We start from the raw sequence: 26,203 nt of genomic DNA, 5'->3' as shown, positions 1-26,203 counted from the left end.
CTGGTTTCCCCTCCTGATCAGCTCATAACACAGCCGCTGCTGACCTCTGGTGAGGTGACGCTTAGACAGCAACGCCATCTATGGAGTGGATAGGTGGGCGTTTGTGTCTAAGCCTGTAAGTGAGGTGCCCCAGAGTGTAACTAGTACTGATGACATGGCTGATTACAGAGTCGACCTGGGACTGCTGTAATGGAAGTTGGATCAGTCTTCCCAAGGCAGCCGTAGAGTCTCCAAGTATTAGCTACAGAAGTTGAGTCACCCCCCAGATGAACACTGTTGTGTTAGCCTGCCTGTGACGTGGCATTTGAGGAATTGTCGTACCCGGGACTGACTCGTGGAGAAGAATAGCCACTGGGGTGTTGTGGTGAGGAGACGAGACGTCACAAGAGGCTCCTGCCTAGGGCTCGCAACCCCTAGTATCGGTCGTGGAGTGGCCTAACCAGCGGAACTGATTGGAACCTGCCAGCTACAGGCTGGATTTGTGGTTGATGGCCTCCACGACGGTGCCCCCAGTGGAGCTGTGATTTGGCTGGCCTGTGGCCAGGGTAGACTCGAGAGAATCGAAGGATTCATCGTGAGGCCACAAGAGGATCAAGGGCTAACCATCGGTGAGCACCGTGGAACACTCCGCGTCTTCAGAGGAAGACCATATTGTACATAATAGTGTTTATACCTCCCCCGTGTGATAAAATATATATTATTTATGGTGACGGTGATAATTATATATTTAAGTTTTTGCCTTTGTCTCCCTTCCCCTTTAATTTACTTGCATTACGGAACACACCCCTTGAAAGCCACTACTAATTTGGGGCCGGATACCCAAACTCTATTGACATCAGAGAAAGAACCCAGTTGCGACCCAAAAGGGCCGTAACAATCCGGCATGGGGAAAAGTATTGCAGAAATGTAAACTTATCATTTGGGATGAATGCACAATGACCCACAAAAAATCGCTCGAGGCTCTTGATCGATCAATGCAAGATTTGCGTGGAAACATCAGACTACTTGGGAATGCATTAATACTGCTTGCAGGAGATTTCAGGCAAACATTACCTGTAATTCCTCGATACAAGTCCGTCGACACGGTTGAGAAACCAGATGAAGTGGTTAGTTATCCAACAGAATTTTTTAAATCACTCAATCTGCTAGGGATACCATCACACGTACGGCAATTGAAAATTTGCCTGCCAATTATCATGTTGCGAAATATCAATCAGCTAAAGCTTTGCAACGCCACACGCCTTGCAGTAAAAAAAATAATCAGCAACGTCGTAGAAGCAACAATCTTGACAAGACCTTTCAAAGGTGAAGATGTCCTCATTCCTTGCATTTCTATGATTCCAACAGATATGCCTTTTTAATTTAAGATATTGTAATTTCCAATTCGATTGGGGTTTACAATCACCATCAACAAAGCTCAGGGCCAATCTTTAAAATTGTGCGGTTTATATCTAGACATCGAATGCTTCTCACATGGACGATTATATGTTGCATGTTCTAGAATCGGCAAACCAGACAATCTCGATATCTCCACAGACAATGGAACAACAAAATATATTGTATACCCACAAGCAAGGTGAAATTAAACATATTTGAAACGTGTGCTCTCTCTTTTCTTACTTTTCCGTTTAACTAGACTGAGCCACAGCAAGGCATGGCGGGGTACATCTAGTGTATAATAAATGAAGTGTAGTTTACTGTAAATTTTAGAGCCGATTACACTAACAAACTCTGGGGGGTTAATTTATAATGTGAAGTTACTGCACTTCAGTTAATAAAACATTGCGATGTTAATGCACATCAATTCATAATCTCATATATATATATATATATATATATATATATATATATATATATATATATATATATATATATATATATATATATATATATATATATATATATATATATATATATATATATATATATATATATATATATATATATATATAATGTAGACATATAATATTAAATATGACCGAAAAAGTAAGATTAATAACTCTAACACGAATTTTCTCAATGTTTCTTATATTCTTTTTCACTGTTGATGGTAACTGAAAAATCAATTCTCCAAAATTCATTTTTATTTCTAGTCTGACGCGACACCTGAACGCGTTTCGTAAAGCTTATTACATTTTCAAAGACTTTAGTTTACACACACACTCCCCCCTCCCCGCTCAGCTCGTTGTTGCCGTGAGGGGGGCTTATTGGGCGGTTGCCGGACTGTGATGCTCCTTGGGACAGTCCTCTGTCCTTTTCTAGCCTTGTGCTCCTGCTGCCGTCCTCTCCAATTATGCTGAGCATCTTTTCTTTTTCCTTCTGTTTCGTTTTTCTCCCCCCTCTTCTATCTGCTTGCCGTTTCCTGCCGACCTTTTTTCTTGTTCTGGTTCTTCCCTTGGACTTCTTCTATTTTGACGCCCGGGTGTTTGAGGAGGCATATTCTTGCACCCGTAGAACTGTAGTACCCGACGTCGAGAGCGAGGGGAACCTTTTATTGTCAATCCCCCTTTCGTCACTGAACCTGATCTCGACGGACTGTCGGTTCTTAAGGTGGCGTTTGTGGGGCGTATACTCACGACGCACTCCTAGGAGGCCCCGGCATGATCGGCGATAGCTTCTTGTTGGGTGTCCTGCCTCTAATTGTGGCTCCATGGTGGGTGTGGGGGCACATTCGTGAATGAATATTCCTTTTCGTAGTTGTTACGAACCCGGATTCAACGTCCGAGCCTGGAGCAGTGACAAACACGCCATCTGTGGGTCAGCTCCCGAAACCCCCGCCAAACGAACGACGACACCTAGTGAGGACAGCGTGTACTGGCCTCGAAGACCAGTTTCCAGTCTGGTTCAGCGCTCAACACCGCCGCTCCTGACCTCTGGTGAGGTGGTGCTCCGACGACAGCGCCATCTAGGGAGTGGATATGTCGGGCGTTTGTATCTGAGCCTGTGAGTGTAGTGTATTAGTGTCCCGGTTATTAATGACGTGTCTGCTTACAGAGCCGACCTGGGACCACTGTGTTGAAGGTGTAGTCAGTCTACCCGAGGCAGCCAGTCTCCATACAGTGAAGTTTGCTGCAGCTGTTGTGACGTCGTCCCCCCGGAAGAACACTGTGGTGTGTTAAGCCTGCCAGTGGAGTGGCAGTGGAAGGATTTACCCGGGACCGACGGTTGGAGACGATAATCCACTGGGGTATTGAGGACAGGAGGGTGATTGGTGATATCACACGAGACTCCTGTCTAGGGCGTACCCCTTTTATCGTTCGTGGAGTGGCCGTACCAGCCTTGGTGGCTCAGTACCTGCCAGCAGACCTGCTGGACGTGTGGTTGACGGCCTCCACGACGGTGCCCCCAGTGGACCTGTGTTGTGGCTGACCTGTGGCCAGGGTAGACTCGGCGTTCTCAGAGGACACGTCTTGAGGCCACGAAGTAAGCACCGCGGACTCAGCACCTAGCTTCGAGGGTCCATAGTCTCCAGCAGAAGACTACAGTGTTGACCCCCTTTGTAAAGTGTTAATACCCCTCCCCCTTGTGTACGTTTTACTTTTATATATTTAAATGGTGAAGGTTATATTATATTATATTAAGTTCTTACCTTTCTTTCCCTACTCCCTTTAAGTTACTTGCGTCACGGATCGCATCCCTTGATAGCCTCTACTGGCTTGGGGCCGGATATATATCTTCCTCTAACTACATCAGAGTAAGAACCCCGTTGCGCCCCGAGAGGGCCGTAACAGTAGTGATGATAACCCCTGTTTCGACTGTTTCTGCTTTACCTTCTCAGGCTCGTGGGGTGGGCGACCAAGCCCCCAAGTCGGTCCGTATTGGAAGACCGGGCTCTGTAGCCTCCGCTGCATTGGGCCCCGACCTTGCTCTTCCTTTGGCCTCTCTGACTCCTTCCCCTGGCTCCCCTCCCTCCTCTGTGGTTGGGTCGAGCCCCAAGCCCCCGGTGGTGACTACCTCGTCCCCTGGCGCGGCTCCTTCTCTAGTTGTAACTACTGCGCCTTTTAACCCCTCTCTCTCTGGGGGTTCTCACCGCCGTCCTCGTCACGGCCGCCTTCGCTCGATTCCTTCCAGTTCTCCTACCTATCAAGCCTTGTTTGGTCCCGCTTCGTGGGCCAAACATTTTGATCTCCTCCCTCTTGATTCTGCGCCTCCTGACGATTTCTCCCTCCATCGACATCTCGTTGATTCCGTGGATGCCTCCATTACTTTCAACCCCACTCGTCTCGGTACACGTGTCGTTGCTGCTCCTTCTCAGGATGCTGCTTCCCGCTTGGCTGCCTTATCCTGCCTTGGCGAGACCCCTGTTCGGATCTCGAAGAACGCTCAGTTGAATGCCAGTGTTGGCACTATTTTGCTCCCGCCCCATGTTGCGACCGGTGTTCGGGACCTGCGCGACTGCCACGACGATATTCGACATATCCTAGCTGCCCAGGGCCATTCTATTCTCCAGGTGGACACGTTTACTCGTCCCCCTCGTGGTAGTCGCCGTCAACCCCTCCGGGTTGTGAAGATTACCTTTGATGGTAGGACCCTTCCACCCTCTGTCATTCTTGCCGGTGCCAGGTGCTCTGTCTAGGAGTACATTCCTTCTCCTCGGCTCTGTAACAAGTGCTGGAGGTTTGGGCATGGTGCCCTCCGCTGCTCCGGGACTGTCTCTCTCTGTCCTTTGTGTGGTGGCGAAGGTCACTCTAAGTCGGAGTGCACTTCTCCCCAGGCTCGTTACCTCAACTGCGGTGAGGTCCATCCTACCTTCTCCCGTGCGTGTGTCCATTACAAGCTTGAGGCGGCCGTCCTCAACTTGAAGCACCGGGAGCGTTTATCTTTTCCTGAGGCGAGATGCCAGGTTCGCCGGCTCCCGCCTTATGCTAATATCTCTTATGCTCGCGTGTTGCCCTCTTCCTCTCCTTGTCCTTCCCACCTTCCTCAGACTCACAACCGTTTCCGGGCCTTGGACCCTGATGCGCCCACTGTCCCCTCCTCTGTTCCTTTGGGTTCTCTCCCAGAGGATCCACCTCCTGGTCCTCTGTCTGGGGTTCCCCTTCTTTCTACCCGGTTTGTCTTGTCTCCTGTGTCTTCTTCCTCGTCTCCCTCCGTTCCTCCTTCCCCTCCGTCTCTTGACTCTCCCCGCCACCTGTCGGTGCGGGCTGATGTCCATCGCTCTCCAAACGGCCGTCATGTGTGCTTCTGTTGAGACGCTAGAATCCGTTGCCCAGTACGTGGTTGCTGGGACACCTGTCTCTTTAACCCTTAAGTTGCGCAACACATCATATGATGGGTTGAGTGACTTGCTATAAATTGTGTATCCCATCATATGATGTATTGGAGTACTACGCAAGATTTAAACGGCCTGCGGATACACGGGGTTCACCTCACCTTCATCAGGGCTCTTGTAAACAGACGCCATTTTTTTTTTAAATCGTGGGCCAAATTCCCGGGTGTGAGGACCTCAGTATTGAGTGAGCCACCAAGCCTGACGTATGCAGCATGAGCTCACAGCACTGCTGTTCAGCTTGTGACCACAGCATCGCCTAAAAGTGCCATAATATACATGTTCATGCTATTATTTAGCTTTGATATTATTACAGAAGACCCCTGACTGTAAAAATTACCAGGATTCTGATAATAGCAGGATTGTTGTGATAATTAGCGCTATAGTGGGAGGAGTAATCTTGGTGGGGAAGGAGGTAGCATGGTCTGCTGACTGTGTGACCATGATTTACTGTCTGGACTCACTAGACTCACGATTTTTTTATTATTTTTCCCATGAACAGAGAACACATATTAACAGATTAAGAAGAAAAAATAATGTTTTAATTTTTTTTTGGTATGCACCTGTGGGTGACAAATGCTAATTAGCCCTGAACAACACAAGGGTTAAGTCAGAAGCGTAAGCCTGGCTCCTCTCCTTCCTCCTCCCCGGCGGGTAAGAAGGTTTTGCTTTCTTCCTCGGCCCCTTCTTCTGCCTGTCTTATCACCGAATGCCTCTGTTCAGCTAGCAGTAAATAGGTATCCAGGAGTTAGTTAGGTTAGTTTTGGCTAGGAATTAGGCTAAGCTAGGTTAGGTTAGGTTACGTTCAGTTAGTTTAGGCTAGTTGAGTCTCGTCGTGGACGTGGTGGTGAGAAGACGTGTTTTGATTCGCTCTGCTACTGGCGTCTGGTGGGTGCACGTGTTTGTCGTCGCTGTTGGCCGGCGTGTTGACGGATGGGCGGATAACGTCACGCTGGTGGTGGTATATGTGCCATCATGGGCTCCTACACACCTCCACTAAAGCGGAAGGAGTCCATATGACTCAAGTTTAGTTGTCATGCTGATCCCGACCGTGTATCCACCACGATCTTCGATGTGTTACAGATCAAGCAGGAAGAAATATTTGGTTACCAACCACTGCCAGGGAACAGAGTGGTGTTGAAATTTGAAAACAATGTGGCGTTTTCAGAGTTTCTTAAGAAGTATGATGATGACACTATAAGTTTACCTAATGGGAAAGGATCAGTACAAGTGATTAATTTGAGCAAAACGTTTACATACGTTTCTGTGAGGGATGCGCCTTTTGAAATGTTGAATGGAACTATTATACACATACTGGAACAATATGGGAAAGTGGACAATGTTCGTTTTAATAAATATACGTATGGCCCAGAGAAAGGGTGTTTTAATGGAACACGAACAGTAAAGATGGAACTTCACCGTAATATTCCATCATCAATGTCAGTAGCAGGTCATTATATTAAATTTATATACAATGGCCAAATGCAAACTTGTTTTCAGTGTGGGCGTACTGGTCACATGGCTGCTGCCTGCCAGGTGGAGGCATCAGAACGGATCAACATTTTTCCTGAACATGACTTTCCGCCATTAATAGAGGATAGTGTATCAGGAAATAAACCCAATGTTGTAAATACTGTAGTTCCAGGTGAGGTAGATGAAGTAACCCACAACTCTGTAAGTGAAACGTCTGTGGGAGTGACTCCCAGTGCGAATGAGGCCGGTGGAGGTAACTTAGATTAGAACGATAATCGTAATGCAGACAAGGAGGGTACTGACGACACTGCTCAGAACGATAATGGTAATGCAGACAAGGAGGGTGCAGACGACACTGCTCAGGACGCTTTACCGGCTGTTGGTCACCCTGGTGAGGGTGAGGTAAGTCTGGACACTATACATGTGGACACCCATAACATAGGCGCTGAAGCTGCGAAGAGCTGCGAGGCTGGCGGTAGTGCTGACCTTGGTGAGGTGACGATGGAACAAGTAATTGGTTGTCAACTGGATGTAGAGGATGACACAATGGAGGATAGTGATGTAGAAATGTCTATGCAGAGGACAACTCCACCCTCTTCAGTAAGGTATGATAGAAAGGGTAGGGGTAGTGTGAAGGCTGGGGGTGTGAAGGCTATGGGTGTGAAGGCTGGTTCTGTAACCAGTCATGTGAAGAAACGAAAAAAATTTACTCGGAGTATTGATCTGGAACGTATGAAGGACTACGCCGCTAAATTAAAAGTCTCTGAAAAAATTGAGCAGGTTGTTGCCGGTAAAGTTCACCGTGACCAAGGCCCCGAAGAGTCACCGAAACGTAGCGAGGGCACAGTACAACCGGTGAGTGAGGATCATGGTAAAGAGAACAGTGATAAGACATGGTGGGATCTTGTGGAACATGAACAGAATCGAGACGCGAGTGCAAATATTAAACTTAGATTTCGAAAAGGGAAAGATGAACTAAGATAGTGTCAAGTGAGATAATGATGGATAACGAGTAATTTTGGTTTCTCTCAAAATTACATTCGGGAAGCCTATTAATTTTAATTGTGCTACTTTGAACATTAATGGGCTCAATTGTAGAAATAAACAGTTGCAGCTGTTATCATTGTTTAAATATCATAATTTGGATGTACTTTTAGTGCAAGAACACAATGTACAAGATGTTAAGAAACTTGATGTGCTGCTTGATTTCTTTGAAATATTGATAAATCCAACGACCTTGTTGAAAGGTGGTACGATGATACTGATTGCTAAGCGAGCCCACATCAAGGTTCTTAATACTGAAATGGATGATAATGGTAATGTTTTATATGCGAGGATTTCCTTTTTTGACACAATAATTCCTGTACTTAATGTGTATGCTCCCTCTGGCACCCGCAGGAAGAAAGAGAGGGAGGACTTGTTCTCTAACGAGTTATTATATTTTTTCAGAAATGATACGCGTAACGTTATTTTTGGTGGCGACTTTAATTGTGTCACTTCTATGAGAGATTGTAGCATTCAGTCGAACGCATGTGTATCTCCTGCTTTAATTACACTTTTGAAATGTATTGGTCTAAAGGATGCAAATAGCATTAACGGAGGTGTATATGAATACACATATGTTCGCCAGAATTATGGTTCTAGGCGTGACAGAATATATATGCACTCGTTACATGATAAAATTAGTTCTTGCAGTACTGTTCTGGTCAGCTTTTCAGATCACTGTATGGTTGTGGTGAAGCTTGTTATTGACGATCAGGTTAAAGTGGGGACAGCGTCATGGAAGCTCAATTGCAGTCTGTTGCAGAGTAGAGATGTAATTGATAATTTTCAAGTATTGTGGGAACATCTGGTTGGGCAAAAACATAAGTTCAGATGTCTGTTGGAGTGGTGGGACATGTGTAAAGTTGCATGCAAAAGTTTCTTCGTGAAAGTATCCAAACAAAAGGCTGCTGAAAAATATGGTCTGTTAAACTTATTCCAACACAGACTAAAACAACTTTATGTAAAGCTCAATATGGGATTAGACAAGTATGAAGAAATTACCATTTTAAAAGACAGAATTAACAAATTGAGGGATAAAATATCTGAAGGAGTCAATGTTCGCCTCCAGATTAATGATAGGATGTATGGTGAAAAACTCTCTCCTTATTTGTTAAGTAAAGTCAAGAATAACAAGGGTACAGCACTTGTGACTAGTATTAAAGCAGGTGATGGGACGGATATGACATACGGATGGGATTATATGTTATGTTCGGGGTGAATTAGAAAAATTGTACAAAAAAGTGAACGTAGACCAAGGTATGCGGGAGTATTTCCTTGGAAAATGTACACGGATTTTAACCCAGGATGACAACACGTCATTATTGGCAGATGTAGATAAGCAGGAAGTGTGGGATGTGGTCAAGAGTTTAAAGAAAGGTAAATCACCTGGCTGTGATGGGTTCCCGGCGGAATTTTATTTCTATCTATGGGATGTCATTGGTAAAGACTTTGTACAAGTGGTGCAGTATAGCATACAGCATAGGAAGCTTAGCATGTCGCAATCTCATGGGATTATTAAGATGATACCTAAAACGGGTGATTTGCATATTCTAACGAACTGGAGGCCACTTTCCCTACTAAACCAGGATTATAAAATAGTATCGAAACTGTTGGCAAATAGACTTAGGATTGCAATGGATAAAATTATATCAAAGGAACAGTTTTGTGGTGTGCCTGGAAGATCTATAATCAATTGTAATAATGTAATTAGGGATGTTGTGTATTATGTGTCTGAGAATAATGTTCCTTCCTCCATGATAAACCTCGACTGGTCGAAAGCCTTTGACCGTGTTGATGTTCAGTTTGTATTAGAAATATTGGATAGGGTAGGAGTGGCACAAGAATTTATTGATTGGATCCGTATGCTTTATAAACAGTGTCGGAGCAGCGTCTGAATCAATGGTGTCTTAAGTAAACCATTTTCAGTTGAACGATCTGTACGTCAGGGATGTCCCCTTTCAATGATTTTGTATGTTATATTTCAAGAGCCACTGTACTTGGCAATAAAAAGCAATGACTTTATTGTTCCACCTCGTCTTCCTAATGCTATGACACTTCCTGTTGTTGGTTATGCAGACGATACAACTATTTTTGTGTCGACAGAAGACTCGGTGGTGAATGTTCAGAATGAGTTAGACAACTTTGAAAGAGCGACAGGTGCTGTTATTAACAAGAACAAAACGTGTATGATGGGTCTTGGCAGTTGGTGTAATAAGGTTAACTGGACAGGTTCATGGTTCAAGGTAGTGGAGTCTATTAAAGCTCTTGGGATTTGCTGGTGTAAAACATATGAAACAACATTGGTTACGAATTGGCAAGTACTATGTGGGAATATAATAGTTGCAACGAATATGTTGTCAAATAGGAAATTGACCCTGTTTCAGAAGGCTGTAATAATCAATTGCAAAATTTTGTCTAAGTGTGGTATTTGTCTCACAACTTTCCAATAGACAAAAAAAGTGCTATAGAGATTGACAAAACTATTTTTAGATATGTATGGTATGGTAGATACCAACCAATTAAACGAACTACCCTATGTAAAGGTAAGAAAAACGGTGGAATAGGAATACTGAATGTGTACCATAAGTCATTGGCAATCTTATGTGTTACCTTTAGAAAGGAGATAATGCAGAGGGATAGTGTAAATGCACTAGGACATTACTATTGTAAATTACGTGTTAGCTATTTGATACATATGCCAAAGTATACTGACCTTGCCTTTATTTCACCGCACTTTTATTCATGTGCAATTGATGTTCTCAGGCAGATTTGTAATATTGAAGGTTTTTTAATGATGAACAGTAAACAAGTGTATGATGTCATACTACCAAATATAGTTCCTAGAGTAGAGGAGGCATATCCACTCTTTAGCTGGCAAGTAATATGGGCAAACATTCATGTTAAATTTATTGCCCCAAAACAACGTGAGCTATTGTATCGCTATATTCATGAGACCCTTCCTACTAATGATAGGTTGTTGATGTTGGGCATTAAGGACAACAATAGGTGTGACCAATGTACTGAAATTGAAAATAATATGCATATATTTTATTTCTGTAAGCAGAATGTTGTTCTTGTAAACTGGATTAGAGACACTCTTAAAGCTTTATGTGGACCAAGTATTAGAGTGGAGTTAATGAGATTTTTAATGTTTCATATTGACATAAAATGCAAGAAAATTAGGAATACAATAATTATGTTACTTTCTGGTTACATTTTTTGTGTGTGGATAGGCAGGCAGGAAGGTTACTCAGTAGACAAAATATTGAAGTTCTTGCGAGGCAGGATCAGGTATAACATTTGGGGTTTAAGGCTCATGCTCGGTGATGATATGGAAAATTGATTTACTGAAAATTATATAAAATATATATAAATGTAATAATTTCCCCTGTATTTTAATGTAAATTTATTCTCCAATTTTTGTAAATCGTTTATAGGTAAATAAGTATAACATTCAGGGTTTTTTTAAAGATCTTGTTCTGTACTACTGAAACACTTGTTCACTAAGAATTGTAATGTATAATTGCCTTGTAACACTTATGTATATGTAATTTATATTGTATTTTTTTAAATAAAGATAAAAAAAACTTAGGAAAGAGCTCAAATCAGCCACTCTGAGCCTAAGCCAGCCACCCAGGAAAGAATTCCATTCAGCCACTCAGGAATAAGCCACTTAGGAAAGAGCTCAAAGCCAGTGTGTGGCTGGGTCACACCCACTCGTTCTTGCGCTCAATGCTTGTTTTTTTGTGAGAGAATGACTGACTTTGTAACAATTTGGCGAATATTTGTCACAAGCCGACAGTGTTGACTTGTCGCTGCGGGGCTCATAGCCTACGGCTTCAAGTTATTACATATTTATATATTTACTCACTACCAACACACAAAAAGAATATTACTCCTCTAATATTTTACTTTATTTGAAGTTGTAACTTTTTCTTTCAGTTTTCAAAAGGCTTTTTTTGACAATATAAATTAATTTTGATATACAATTGCAATCAGTTAAGCACTATAATATTACCATCAACAATAAAATAATCTCTATAGTAAATTTCTTTGTTAATGTATTTGTCTTTTTGTCGCTATAGGCCAATAGGCCTTCTGCAGTTTCCCTTTCTTTTTTAATTCTTGAAATCCGGAAATGCTCGGCATAAAGGCAGTTTCATATTAAATCAAGAATTATACAAATTTATAATTTTTATTTGTTATTTTTAATGAGATTTGTGTTATTGTCATTATTGTTAGTGTTGTTTTGGACAACAGTTGGTGGGTGAAGAGATTGTTTTGTGGCTAGCTGTCTTGATTGGTGGGTGACGAGAGGTGTTTTGTGGCTAGCTGTCTTGATTGGTGGGTGACGAGAGGTGTTTTGTGGCTAGCTGTCTTGATTGGTGGATGACGAGAGGTGTTTTGTGGCTAGCTGTCTTGATTGGTGGGCTTGTGTTCACCTAGTTGGGCTTGTTGAGCTGTGCTCTTTGGGCCCGCCTCTCAACTCTCAATCAATCAACTGTTACTAACTGCACCAAAACTAACTTTTTTCACACACACACTCACCCAGGAAGCAGCCCGTAGCAGCTGTCTAACTCCCAGGTACCTATTTACTGCTAGGTAACAGCGGCAACAGGGTGAAGGAAACTCTGCCCATTTGTTTTTCCGCCGGCTGTTGGGATCGAACCATGGTCCCTAAGTCCACGCGCTATTCACTCAGCCAGCCAGCCCCTAAAATATAATGGCCCGCCACCACCTACCCACGGTGGTGGGCCTGTATGTGTGGTGGTGGGCCTGTATGTGTGGTGGTGGGCCTGTATGTGTGGTGGTGGTGGGTCTGTATGTGTGGTGGTGGAGGCCTGTATGTGTGGTGGTGGTGGGCCTGTATGTGTGGTGGTGGGCCTGTTTGTGTGGTGGTGGGCCTGTATGTGTGGTGGTAGGCCTGTATGTGTGGTGGTGGGCCTGTATGTGTGGTGGTGGGCCTGTATGTGTGGTGGTGGTGGGTCTGTATGTGTGGTGGTGGAGGCCTGTATGTGTAGTGGTGGGCCTGTATGTGTGGTGGTGAAGGCCTGTATGTGTGGTGGTGGGCCTGTATGTGTGGTGGTGGGCCTGTATGTGTGGTGGTGGTGGGCCTGTATGTGTGGTGGTGGTGGGCCTGTATGTGTGGTGGTGGTGGGTCTGTATGTGTGGTGGTGGTGGACCTGTATGTGTGGTGGTGGTGGGCCTGTATGTGTGGTGGTAGTGGGTCTGTATGTGTGGTGGTGGTGGGCCTGTATGTGTGGTGGTGGTGGTCTGTATGTGTGGTGGTGGTGGGCCTGTATGTGTGGTGGTGGTGGGCCTGTATGTGTGGTGGTGGTGGTCTGTATGTGTGGTGGTGGTGGGCCTGTATGTGTGGTGGTGGTGGGCCTGTATGTGTGGTGGTGGTGGGTCTGTATGTGTGGTGGTGGAGGTCTGTATGTGTGGTGGTGGAGGCCTATATGTGTGGTATTGGTGGTCTGTATGTGTGGTGGTGGTGGTCTGTATGTGTGGTGGTGGGTCTATATGTGTGGTGGTGGAGATCTGTATGTGTGGTAGTGGTGGTCTGTATGTGTGGTGGTGGAGGCCTGTATGTGTGGTGGTGGTGGTGTGTATGTGTGGAGGTGGAGGTCTGTATGTGTGGTGGTGGTGGTCTGTATGTGTGGTGGTGGAGGTCTGTATGTGTGGTGGTGGAGGGCTGTATGTGTGGTGGTGGACCGTTTTGTTTTTTCCAGCGGTCCTTCGTAGGGCCATGGGTTTTTCTATGTTTATCCCCAACGGTCCTCCGTAGCGCCTAGTCCATTTCGTTACCCCGGCGAACGAGTCAAAGTTTTTTATCAACGGTCCTTCGTAGGGCCATGGTTTTTTTTCCATATTTTACCCAACGGTCCCTCATAGTCTCCTAATATTTTTATTCATTTTATTGTCCCCTCCCGAATGTCATATAGAATTTTCCAACTGTTATATTAAAAGGTTCGCTCCTAGGCCCCAGCCATTTTGATTCAAGGGGATTAAAAGGTCCCTCGTAGTCACACATGTTTTTCGTTACCCCAGTGACCCATGCACAGGCATCGGTCAATGACGTCATCAGCTAGCCAGTCTTCATCTTCCCTGAATAAGTCCGTTTTCTGTTATAGTGTAATTATTCCCATTTTCAATATTTATAGTAAAGGGGGATTAAAAGGCCGCCTTCTGTCAAGCCTAATGTACAATGACGTCATCCATTATAAGCTCGTTTTTCTCAATAAGGTATTTCCATAATGTTGCCCATTTTTCTAGGATCATTTCAAAGCTAAGATTTCAAATTAACACGAGAAATGAGTTCAGCTCTGTCACCAAAGGAGTATTTACCCAGGTCTTTTTCCTAAATCTAAAACTTATTCCAATTTATACCCATTGTTTCGTGTTCTATTTCGTGTTTATAGCCTATTAATATCCCCCTTTATCATGTCCATTCTTTAACACCTCTATCATGTCACCCCTATTTCTTCTTCTTCTATCTAGAGAATGTAATTTAAGCTTTGTCCATCTTTCTTCAAGGATCGTTTATTGAGCATAGGGCAAATAAAATTGAAAACCCACTATCATCCATTTGTATAAAAACAGTCCCCTGCCAGGCGTAGTGACTTCAATGCGATTTCAGTACTAATCCAATATTACTGTATAAACTAACAGTCCCCTGCCAGGCATGGTGACTTCAATGCAATTTCAGTAGTAATCCAATATTAGTGCATAAACGCATAAATATATATATATGCTCATCTCACATGCACTCAAAACATACATACCACACCTTACTGTAGCACATAACAGATCAAAAAATACTCATTCAGTAAAAGCAAGGCCTTCTGCAGTTACCTGCTTTTCTAACGTCATCATCCCTAATGGGTGCGAGGCATCAACGGGCTAAATGCTGATCCCAGGAGGTTCACACATAAGTGTGAACTCTTAATCTAGCTTAATACCTCACCTATACTCTGTGCTTCATCAGAGTTGATATTCAGCGACAATAGCTCGTATTTTCGCTCATTGCTTATATTTTCTGTTTTTCATAAACCCGATCAAACCTTCCTAACCTAACCTATCCTAACTTATTATATATAACAAACAAATACTTTCTACAGAACAGTTATTGTTGTTGTTTAGTGACATCGTGAAAAGCGAGCTCAGGTATAGGGATAAGGTATTGCTGGCCATTAGCATATAGGTGTGAAGGTATTACTGCACCTTACTGGTCAACTATGTATGACGTCACCAGACAACCAATGCTACCTTTGGCGTCCTACTGGCATGTGTATTTGATGTTATTATTCAAAAATGACTAGACTATCCATCCCCCACCTAACCTAATCAGAGGTTTAAGAATATACATTGTATAGGTTTCTATTATTTTATTGGTAATAAAAGTTTACATTCTAGTCTTAACAGTAAAATTGTAATGGGGAACAAGCATGATATTTCAGATGTTGGTCATAGCAATCCCAGATCCTGGTAATTTTTTGTGAGACCTGTTCCTCTGCCACATCAAATCTGGAAGAATAAATAGAAACCATATTAGCAACACAGAATAATAATAATAATAATAAATCAGCAATAATATGAAAGACGATATATAGCAAACATCTAGAAATATACTTACAGCTCAGTAATATGAGGATTCATCACACAGCGATAGACATTTATCCTCTCCATCTATGCAAAATGACTTTTTGCAGTTAGGCATTGCAAAATTAGAATATGCAAATTGAATTATCTTCCTATCGTTCATATCATATTCCCCATATTCAAATAAAGTTTCAAATTTATGTAGTGCAGCTCTCAAGTTAAGGTTGCATAATTGATAGACGAAAAACATGGCATAGGCTCCACATTAATATGAGTCCATACTCTGTATGCGTTGTGTGAACATGTAAACTCTGTAATCTTCAAAATAAGAGAAGAATTCTTGTAAATAACGTGAATGGAATTCCATCTTCAGCCCAAAACTGTCCAACAGGGCGATAATGGCTCCTGAAGGTTTATTGTGTACATACACAGTCATCCAATGACCCATCATCGTTGCAGGGGATTTCTCATCTAAAGTATTTAAAATACTTTAATTTAATACTTTAAAGTATTATTTAAAGGATTTCTCATCTAAAGTATTTAAAATACTTTAATTTAATACTTTAAAGTATTTAAAATAAAATTTACCACTGGCTCTTTATTCAATTTCTTGAAGATTCTCCGTACATCGTTCGCTAAATAACATCCGATATATATGGCTTCTTCCCCTAAATATATATTTTTCAACCCATTGTTTATTTCTAAACAATTCATGTTTCTTAGGCTCTCGTTTCATAAATAATACGTCGGTCAGCATTAATTTTCATAACCCCAGTAGTAGGACCAAACAGCAGTATGACTTTATTTCCCACTATGGCTGTATTAAATTCCAATGTAATTCTTAAATTCCCTGTCGCTTCCAAGGAAACTGTTTCCTTTATTTCTTCTGGTAATAAATTAAAGACCAGCAGAGTTTGACCTTTAACGAACGATTCGTAGGACAAAATATTATCTACATTAAATCCTACAGCATTCAGGACCGTATAATATAATTTCGAACATTTATGGGGGAAATCACACGCAATATTAAATAAACTCGTGCCGTTCACCGAGATATATACGTTGCTCAAGGCGGAATTGTTGAAATATAATGGGTTTAAGGTATAATCTCCAGAAATGGCTTCCATATCAATAATGGCCATGTATAACTTCTCAGGGATCACTCCACCCCAGGGCTGGTCCATAGTTAATGATTTTTGGCCCTGCCCTAGAATATAGGTTTTAAATAGGGTTTTATCAAATATATATGTTACTGCTCCATTATTTTGGGCGAGTGCTCTGTTAATAGCTAGTAGCCCAGAAGGGAATGGGGTTAATCTATCTATCCATAAGCGGGCCATATTTATATTATATTTATAATTAGCAGTTGCTGTATCACTGCCAATAACCCATTTATCACTATTTAACTCTAAACGTATTCTTACATCTACGTTATCCAGTAAATACTCGCTAATAGATGCAATATCCAGCAGTAATTTAAAGCACGTATAAATGCCCTGTTCTTTCATATTAACCATTTTCTCATCCTGATCTATCGTGGTCGTAGCAAAATACTGCGTATCAATTTTATTGGGTATCGTTAGCGCCTCTTCTTTATAAAAATGCGCTAGATGCTTAAAACCATCAATTTTACTTCTGGAAAGAGTCGTTAGCAGCTTTATATACGCCCAATATGAAAATAAAGAATTACTTTCAACTACTTGTTCGTTGAAATACACCACCACTGTTTTAAAAAGTGTTTGTGATAAACCATTAGCGACAGTCACTTTTTTGCCCGAATCTATTTGCGGCGTCAGCTTCTGTTAATTCTATGCCCACTTCTAGGGCTAGGGATGACATATCCAGGAAATGACCAGGAATGCCAGGGATTCTAAATTCGATATAGGAGTCCTTAAATTTATTAATTCCTAAATTAACAGGTAAAATATCAATATTTTTCCTGCTGGCTATAGTGGACTCGATCATACGTGCTGAATTAAGTTTGGGAAATCCATCTGTTACAGCAACTGTGTAACTTTCCAAAGGGGATTGTAGCCCCGCTCCTAGTGTAGTAGTAGTATTCATGCTGGATGCTATGAGAGGAATGAATTGTAATTTATGCAAACACGTCATTATACCTCTTATTCTTCTTATTCTGTTTTGTGAAACTGCGAATAAGTGCTAATTTGGTGGCCTTAGCCTTTCTCTTAGACTTTTTCCGCCTTTTACCACCACCTAAAATCTGACGGCCAACTCCCTTCAATGATTCGATCCCATGCTTCTTCATTGACTTTTTAAAGGAATGTTCGCCTGTTTGCATGTCTTGCAATACATTCTGACCCATACTTAAGACGGTAGGAGCGAGGGTTCTCATTAAAAATGGCGCTGCTTTACTGGCTAAACCAGTGAGGAAACTGAATATACCACCTCCTCTTATATGACTCCTATTGAATATTCTAATATCACTCAGCCCACCTCCTTTATATGAGGCAGGTGGGCTAATTAAGAATAATATTTCGTCTACAGACGGAGGGATGAAATTGACGCGCATTTTGTAGCTTGCAGATGAGTAATGAGGCTCGGAACTGTAATGTCCTTATTATATAGACCCAATTCGGGGTCGTATATGTAAAACAGCTGTTGTGCTTCCTCGTTTATCAAAATAAATAGGGGTCCCATTAGGATCGGTTACTGCAATACTTATACTATCCAGTACATTTGTATTAAGAGGTTTATATAGTTTCCTATTCGTGCTTTCACCACCCTGCAAAGACACTACGTCCAATATATTCACTAATAAATTTCCGTACATCGTGGGTGCAATTTTATCGCAATAAACACACAAGTAATCCATCATGCCCCTGGCTTGTGGAGGGTAGGGGCACGTGTCTGATATGGGTGTTTCATCCAAATATTTCTTGTGTACGTATATATCATAATTTTTATGCTGTTCAGTTCCTAAAACCTTGCCAATACTCGCCCCAAAAGATAGGGAAATCCTGCATATTGCTCGATTATCGTCATAATACAATACATTCTCATCGCTGCTCGCGGTATTGAACTTTACTCTATTGGAAATCGTTCCATATTTAATATATGCATCAGCATATCTTGGGAAATGCGTCTTATAGACATCAGACACAAAACTCAAATCGCTCTGTGAAAATATATGGGTAATTTCATTATTGATGGCGTATATAATTTCCTTTATGCCACCAGCTAAAATATTAGTTTTCGGTAGAAATTTGGAATGTTTGTAACTAATTCCTTTAGCATCTAGGTACATAATTCTCACGCGGATATAACTTTCCAGATCATCTGATCTTATTATGTAATATGACGAAGGCAATAATATATTCTGGAGACACATTTCGTAGGAACGTCTAGAATCCAGCACGAGTTGATTATACAGTCTGTTTTCAAAAGCACTAGGTACATTATTAGGAAATAAATCTGTATTAGAAACACTAGTAGCGTAAATAACGTGGGAATCCATTGCTGGACTTTGAATGAATAAACTAAAAACAAAACAGAACATCTATTTATACACTCACCTTTAGTAAGCTAGCCAAGTTGATCCTCCGCCAACTTTAGGGCGTTTAGTTTCTCCAGCAGCTGTAGTAGGAGCATACGCCCGTTTTCTTCTTAGTACCACGTCATCATTAAATACTTGTTTACGAGATTCTGTATTCCTAAACATTTCTCGTGGAGTTGAGGTTAAAGAGATGAATAATTTAACCAGCGGTAATTTTTCTCGGGGGAATACAGAGCGGTGAATTGTCATTTTAGTTAAAATATCATCAATTATGTTTATTCCAGTCACTGGCATTTGCAGATTCCCATTGACGTCCCATTGCACCATCTTGCTTTCATCAAGATAATTCAACAGCGAAGTAGCATAATCATGATCTTTAGCTTTCAATTTTAAATGTACCAAATGTACTATTGAAGGATTAGCTCGTACTGAAACTGGTGCTACTGGAGTACTTGCTGCTGGTGTTGGAGCTAGTGATGGAGCTACTTCTGCTTTTTTAACTACTGCTACTTTAGCAGGTCCCTCATCGATGGATTTACGAGGTACTAGATAATATTCCTTCATTTTTTATTTATTAAATAGCCTGGAAATTAAACTAGCAGCTATGGGTAATAATATACCGAGGATACTGCCTCCTTTACGAGTCAATAAAATACGCTTTTTGTTTGAAATTGAGGGTTTCTTGCAAGCCAGCGAATGCAAGGTGTCTCTGTATTTCTTCAATTTGACTATAACTTTCTTCTTAACCGGAAGCCTATTTTTCAGAAAATTGTTGAAAATCTCTGACAAGCAATGAATATGTGGTTTTTAAACTGAGCAATCAATTTTTTCCTGGCTGAGGAATTAAGTTTGCTCAGCAAGGTCACCAACTCTGTGTACTTGTATACTAATGGCTTCTTCATATCTTCAACAAATCATCAGCATCAATCCACTGATCAAATGAAGAATCGTAGCCTTCGTACCTTACTTTATACTGTAATTTATTATTGGGTAATGTACGTTTACGTAGGACCTTCTCAATATTAAATGCAACTGGTAAATGGGTTAGGGTTAATTCTTCCTAATAAAACCCTCCGTCAATGGGCTTGTTATTCAAATCTTGTAAAAAATATAATGGGATAGGCTGACTTTTATCTATACGAATAATTCTGAAAATTTCTTCGGTGTTTTGTCTAGCAAAACCTTTCTTGAATGTCGAAATTCTGTTGGAGAGAGTAATGCGAACTGTGTCCCCGACAGCTAGTAGAGAACTAAGACCTGCTTTAGGTTTGTCCTTACTTTTATACATGAGATTAAACTGTTTCTTTATATCTTGTGGACGAGATAAAGCATGAACGTCAACTGGAGTCCGACCACCTAACCCTCGGTGGGGTGTTGTGTTATACGCCTTTATGATATCAGGCAATATGGGCAGATATCTCGAGGTATTGTGCGCAGTCATATATTTATAAATCTTAGTTTTCATGGTACGTATAAAGCGTTCAGCGATGGCGGCTTTTGTTTCTTGAGAAAATACACTATACAGTTTAATATTTTTAGCTGCAAGCATTCGTTGCATATGAGAATTATAAAATTCACCTCCTCGATCTGTATTAATTTTACGTATTCCTTAAAAATATGAGGATTCCAATATGTTTTTCAGAGCCTTACTCACAGTCTGTCCATCTTTGCGTATCAGAGGTGCTACTTGCGCATACCGTGAAAAAATATCGACACAGACGAGAATGTATTTAATATCATCATTGTGTTTAGCTATTAATCCCATTTCTGCTAAATCACAAGCTAAATATATACGGGGTTTAGGACTCAGCACCTTTCTTCGTAGAAATTTGCGAGGTTTTAATGCGTGCAAAGTGTAGGCTTTAGACGATTTCAAGTATTCTTTGACATCTGATAAAGTAATATCTGGCTTTATAGTTTTAGCTGCTTTATAAAACCTATTGACCCCCCCTAACCCTCCTGTGGATGAGGGGTTATAATAAATTTTATCTAGTACGTTCTCCATCTTCTAATAAAGTGATATCTGATTGTATGGTTTTAGCTGTTTTATACATCCTATACACCCCACCCCCCTAACCTCCCCTTGTGGTTGTTGTTGTTGTTGTTGTTGTTGTTGTTGTTGTTGTGGGGAACACATCCTATACACCCCACCCCCCTAACCTTCCCTTGTTGTTGTTGTTGTTGTTGTTGTTGTTGTTGTTGTGGGGAACACATCCTATACACCCCACCCCCCTAACCTCCCCTTGTGGTTGTTGTTGTTGTTGTTGTGGGGAACACATCCTATACACCCCACCCCCCTAACCTCCCCTTGTGGTTGTTGTTGTTGTTGTTGTTGTTGTGGGGAACACATCCTATACACCCCACCCCCCTAACCTCCCCTTGTTGTTGTTGTTGTTGTTGTTGTTGTTGTTGTTGTTGTGGGGAACACATCCTATACTCCCCACCCCCCTAACCTTCCCTTGTTGTTGTTGTTGTTGTTGTTGTTGTTGTTGTTGTGGGGAACACATCCTATACACCCCACCCCCCTAACCTCCCCTTGTGGTTGTTGTTGTGGTTGTTGTGGGGAACACATCCTATACACCCAACCCCCCTAACCTCCCCTTGTGGTTGTTGTTGTGGTTGTTGTTGTTGTTGTTGTGGGGAACACATCCTATACACCCCACCCCCCTAACCTCCCCTTGTGGTTGTTGTTTAGTACGTTCACCATTGGTAAACAATTTCGTATGGATGCTCACCAACAATATTGCTACGGAAGGTAATGCGTTCAGGGGTTTTCACTCCTAAATCCACCAATAAATATCCATAAGGTTTACTGATGGCTTTCTTGTAGATATCCAAAAGCTTTTTAGAATCTTGTTTTCCAAATAACTGCCGTCCTAAAGTCTCAATTTGAGCTAAATCTCTAGATTTCACTAATATGAAATGGGAGGCGTTTAAACTGATACTTCTAGCATATTTCCCAGAGAAAAATATATTTTGGGTAATGAATATGCACGAAATAGCAAGATGTCTGCCTTTAGTGAAGATATCAGACACAATTTTGGAATTGGCAGATTCGATGAACAAGTCATCGATAATAATTAAAATAGGCGAATCATCTGTACATTCATCTAAAGGGTTAATAATTTCAGGTTGAGCTATTATTTTCTTGTTAATTACTGGATCGTCTAGCAATGCTCTGTAACTGCCGCCGCATATAATAATACTGGAGAATTTCAGATGGTATTTTTGTACGCGTTTAGTGCACAAATGAGATTTTCCGCCATTGGAAAATCCTGCAATGATTATTCTGCTTGGTTCATTGAAAATATCGAGTTGTTCTTCAGTAATAGGTGAACTATCCATGACTCGTGTTGGGTTTGTACTGACATAAGTATGATAAGGTTATTATATTTAAACATCAAAGCATACATTTCATATTTTTTATTTTTTGCATAGAACATTTTCAAAACGTAGGTTAGGGGGGCACGGTTTTATAAAAACATCAAAGTATACATTTCACAATTTTTATTTTTTATATACAACAGAACATTTTCAACATAGATATACAACAGAACATTTTCAACATAGGTTAAGGGAGACTGCATTTTCAGAACATCAGTGATGAGTCAGGGGCCCCGCAATTTTTCAGACATCAATGACAGGTTAGGGGAGGTAGCAATTTTCAAACATCAATGACAGGTTAGGGGAGACAGCAATTTTCAAACATCAATGACAGGTTAGGGGAGGTAGCAATTTTCTAACACAAAGATAGGTTAGGGGAGGTTGCAAATTTTCTATCACCAATTTCTTCAGTTACTAATTGTGAGGATACGTCTTGTTCACCAGTGCATCGCGTTTTCCCCACATATTGAATATGGGATGGAATCCACGTCTCACAGGACGTGCAGCAGCAGCAGCAGGTGCAGGTACATCCTCCTCCTCCTCCTCATTCTCTTCTTCATGAATTTCTGCTCGAGGTATATCGGGGTGTCCATACGCCAAAGACTGTGTAGGACTCAGTACATAACGTTTATCGTCAAAGGCAGACAATCCACGTTTTGCAGTGAGACAGGTACACATACGGCCTTTAACATTCCTAATAGATCTGGATTGGAACCTCTGCCCAATATTTAACTCTAAAGCACTTTGGAAAGCAGCATGAGTGAGTTTAGACTGATGATAAGTGGGAATTCCTTTACAACGACAGATCTGAACCTGATCTTGAGTGAGAATTGAGTACATTTTAGGCTTCAATGCAATGAGTTCCTTGATAATTTTGGCTCCAACTTCCGATTTTAACAAACCTAGTTGACCTTTGCGAGAGTCATCGAAATAGGGATTTTCAGGAGGGAAATTGCTGAAATCCATATGCTGAGATAAAGGCAGTTTATTTAATTCCTCAAAAGCATTTGGACAGCTTAATTCGATCAAATACGAATCTGTATCCGTATACAGCAATCTAGCTTTGTCTCCATCATGAGCTTTGACGGTATTGTACCAAAAATCATATAGGATCCTCTTAGCTATTTGCAAGATCTGGAACCCCAGATAGGTTGGTGTATTGACTTTAAGTGATTGTTTCTTAACTGTGCAAATGACTGTCTTCACTTAACAAAATGCTCCGTTTGAAGAACGGATTGCGTGCATGCTTTTGGAATTTGTCTCGTGATGTAACTAAATAATGCTGATCGCCATATTTACTCACATTTGTCAAACTCTTGCCGTAAATTGCATTTGATACCAGCTTGAAAGCTTTACCCTTAATGGCGCAAGGTGTATTTGCACGTTCACGAGCATTTGTTTCGACAAATTCCTTAAGGTACTTGCTCTGTTGGAATTCATAAACTGCATTTACCTTAGCCACTTCCAATCCCAATTTCATCAGCATCTGAAGCAAATCTAAACTCACCAAGTAATCTTTTTGAGGGAGATGCGAGGCAATTAATTTATTGTTTTTCTTGGGGAGTTTACGATCTTCGGTATTTAAAATGTGTTTGCTATAATCGGAGAGAAGATCAGTTGAAATATTAGCGTGTGACAGCGTTAATGGCAAGTCATCCGTGTATCGAGCCACCTCAGGTGCGACATGCTTGGTATCACACATGACCCAATACCCTTTATCCCCATCACATGTAATATTTTCCAATCCTTGTTGGAGCCAATCATTGCATTCGGCAGCAGATAATTTACGGATCCCGCCTTGAGGAAGCAGTTCTGTCATACAGGTGGCGTATAAGCCATTAAAATCTAAATACAGAATATATTTATCAGTGCTAGAAGGATCAGCACCCGTATGCTCATTTTGTACACTTGTGTGTTGCCGTACAACAGAGGTAAATCCGCCTCTTAGATTTCTACGCAATACATCGTACAAATGGGGATCAGAAATAGAGTCCAAGACAACTTGGCTCTTAAACAAGAAAGAATCCCATGCAAAACTAGATAACGAGACATAGTGTGTAATGTCTAACTTGTACAGCTCGAGCATGGTCTTGCGCCATACAGTAAACACATCACACAATAGTCCAGTATCTACTTTCAAATAGACCTTCAAATAATCCCCAATGGTCGTGCATTCCGCTAATCTAAAGACTTCTTTAGCCTGTGTATAATCGCTCTCGCTTATGGCCTCGTGTTTTAAACTATTGAAAAAGGCTTCGGGAGGAGGAAGAGCCGGTTCATTTAATTTCTCCAAAGACGAAATGTAGTCATAGCAGAAGACCTGTTTGCCTGTCTTTAATAAATGGTGGGCGGCTACAGGGACGTCATCTAGCATAACGGAGGTGTAAGTGGTGGGTTTACCTTCCTTGATATGTTCTTTAGCTAGTTTTTCCAGCCCACCATTTAGTAAAGCCAGACTATCCATAAACCGAAGTTTACCGATATCTACTTTCATGAACTTGAATCCATCTTTGGAGGCAATATCAATTTCACGGTTAGGGAGGTTGGACAATTCATTTAAAATTACCCCGAGGTCATAAGCAGCATTGTGAGAGAATGTATATAAATATTTATATGAGTTTCTGCATAACATGTTACACCTGCGGCAATAGGCAGCTAGATAATTATTAAATTCAATGGCATGATCATGATGTCGGTGCTTGTCGTTATCTGATTTGAATGGACTATAACACATTTCACATGTGGTTTGACGTCTATGGGCTTGCCAATGTTCACGTGTCATAGATATTTTGTATTTAGGCATGGCAGATTTGATTCTCTTCCATGCTTTCTCTAAAGTATCAATGAAATGATTCACAGGATCATCCCCCATATATGTAAATTTCTCTACCACCTCCAATTCCCTGTTGATGATGATAAAAGCATATGCCACGGCTTTGTGACACTTCTCGATCATTCCTTGGGGATTGGAGGGGTCCAACAAGCACTCGAAATCATAATATGCCGTATGAGACGGCCCATAGGCACGACCGTAATTTTTGAACTTGATTTTATGACCTTCAGGGTAAAATTTCAATGTTTGTTTAACTTCGCATGACTCTTCATGATCCCGCATAGCATCAGGTGACAAATGAATTAAACAGGAATGACAGTAAATATGATTTTGGGGGGCTCTGCTTATTTGACGACGCATGTTGCGAACATACTGATTAAAATCTTTAATGAGCACAAGATGCTGATCCTCCAACATGAGCAAAGGTACTTTAGGAGCAGAATGTTCCCTGCCTTTTCTAGCTAAGCTAATGTAGTACCTATTATCTTCACGTGTAAGCACATAGATAAATATACTTAATTTATTTATATTTTCTATTTTATTTATATTATCGTACGTTATGGGTATTTCTATATCCTCACTCCAACGGACGAATCTAAGACACCACCTGGCTGACTTGGAACGTTTTCTGATGTTATCTAAATGCATCCCCTGAGCTAGACATATATATGCAGCTAAACATTGGATCAAACATATATTTTGCTCGCCTTTAGGATTGAAAACATGTCTCGAACCACGCAATCTATCTGGATAAGGCACGTATTCCCCAAGACGGATAGGGTGCTGAACTGCTATGGAATTGATATAAAAACCAGAAATGTTCTGTATACCTAGACTCGAACCTTCTGTCTCGGCAAAGAACTCTTCTAGCTTATTATCAAGTTCAGCAATCCATTGATCTACGACAACACTAGCCTCATGCCTAGATATAGTGCGTTGCTCGGCCCTTATAGGTAATTCTCCCTCAAAATCAGGTTCATTTTCTTGATTAAGCCGTTGTAAATTAAAAGTAAAATCCGGGTATATCATGAGGGCAGGAGGGAAATTGGGGTGAACGGCATCAAATAAGGATTCTATTTGCTGA

The sequence above is a fragment of the Procambarus clarkii genome, chromosome 85 (genome assembly GCF_040958095.1).
Source record: "Procambarus clarkii isolate CNS0578487 chromosome 85, FALCON_Pclarkii_2.0, whole genome shotgun sequence".
NCBI classification, from domain to species: domain Eukaryota; kingdom Metazoa; phylum Arthropoda; class Malacostraca; order Decapoda; family Cambaridae; genus Procambarus; species Procambarus clarkii.
This window is presented reverse-complemented; position numbering follows the sequence as displayed.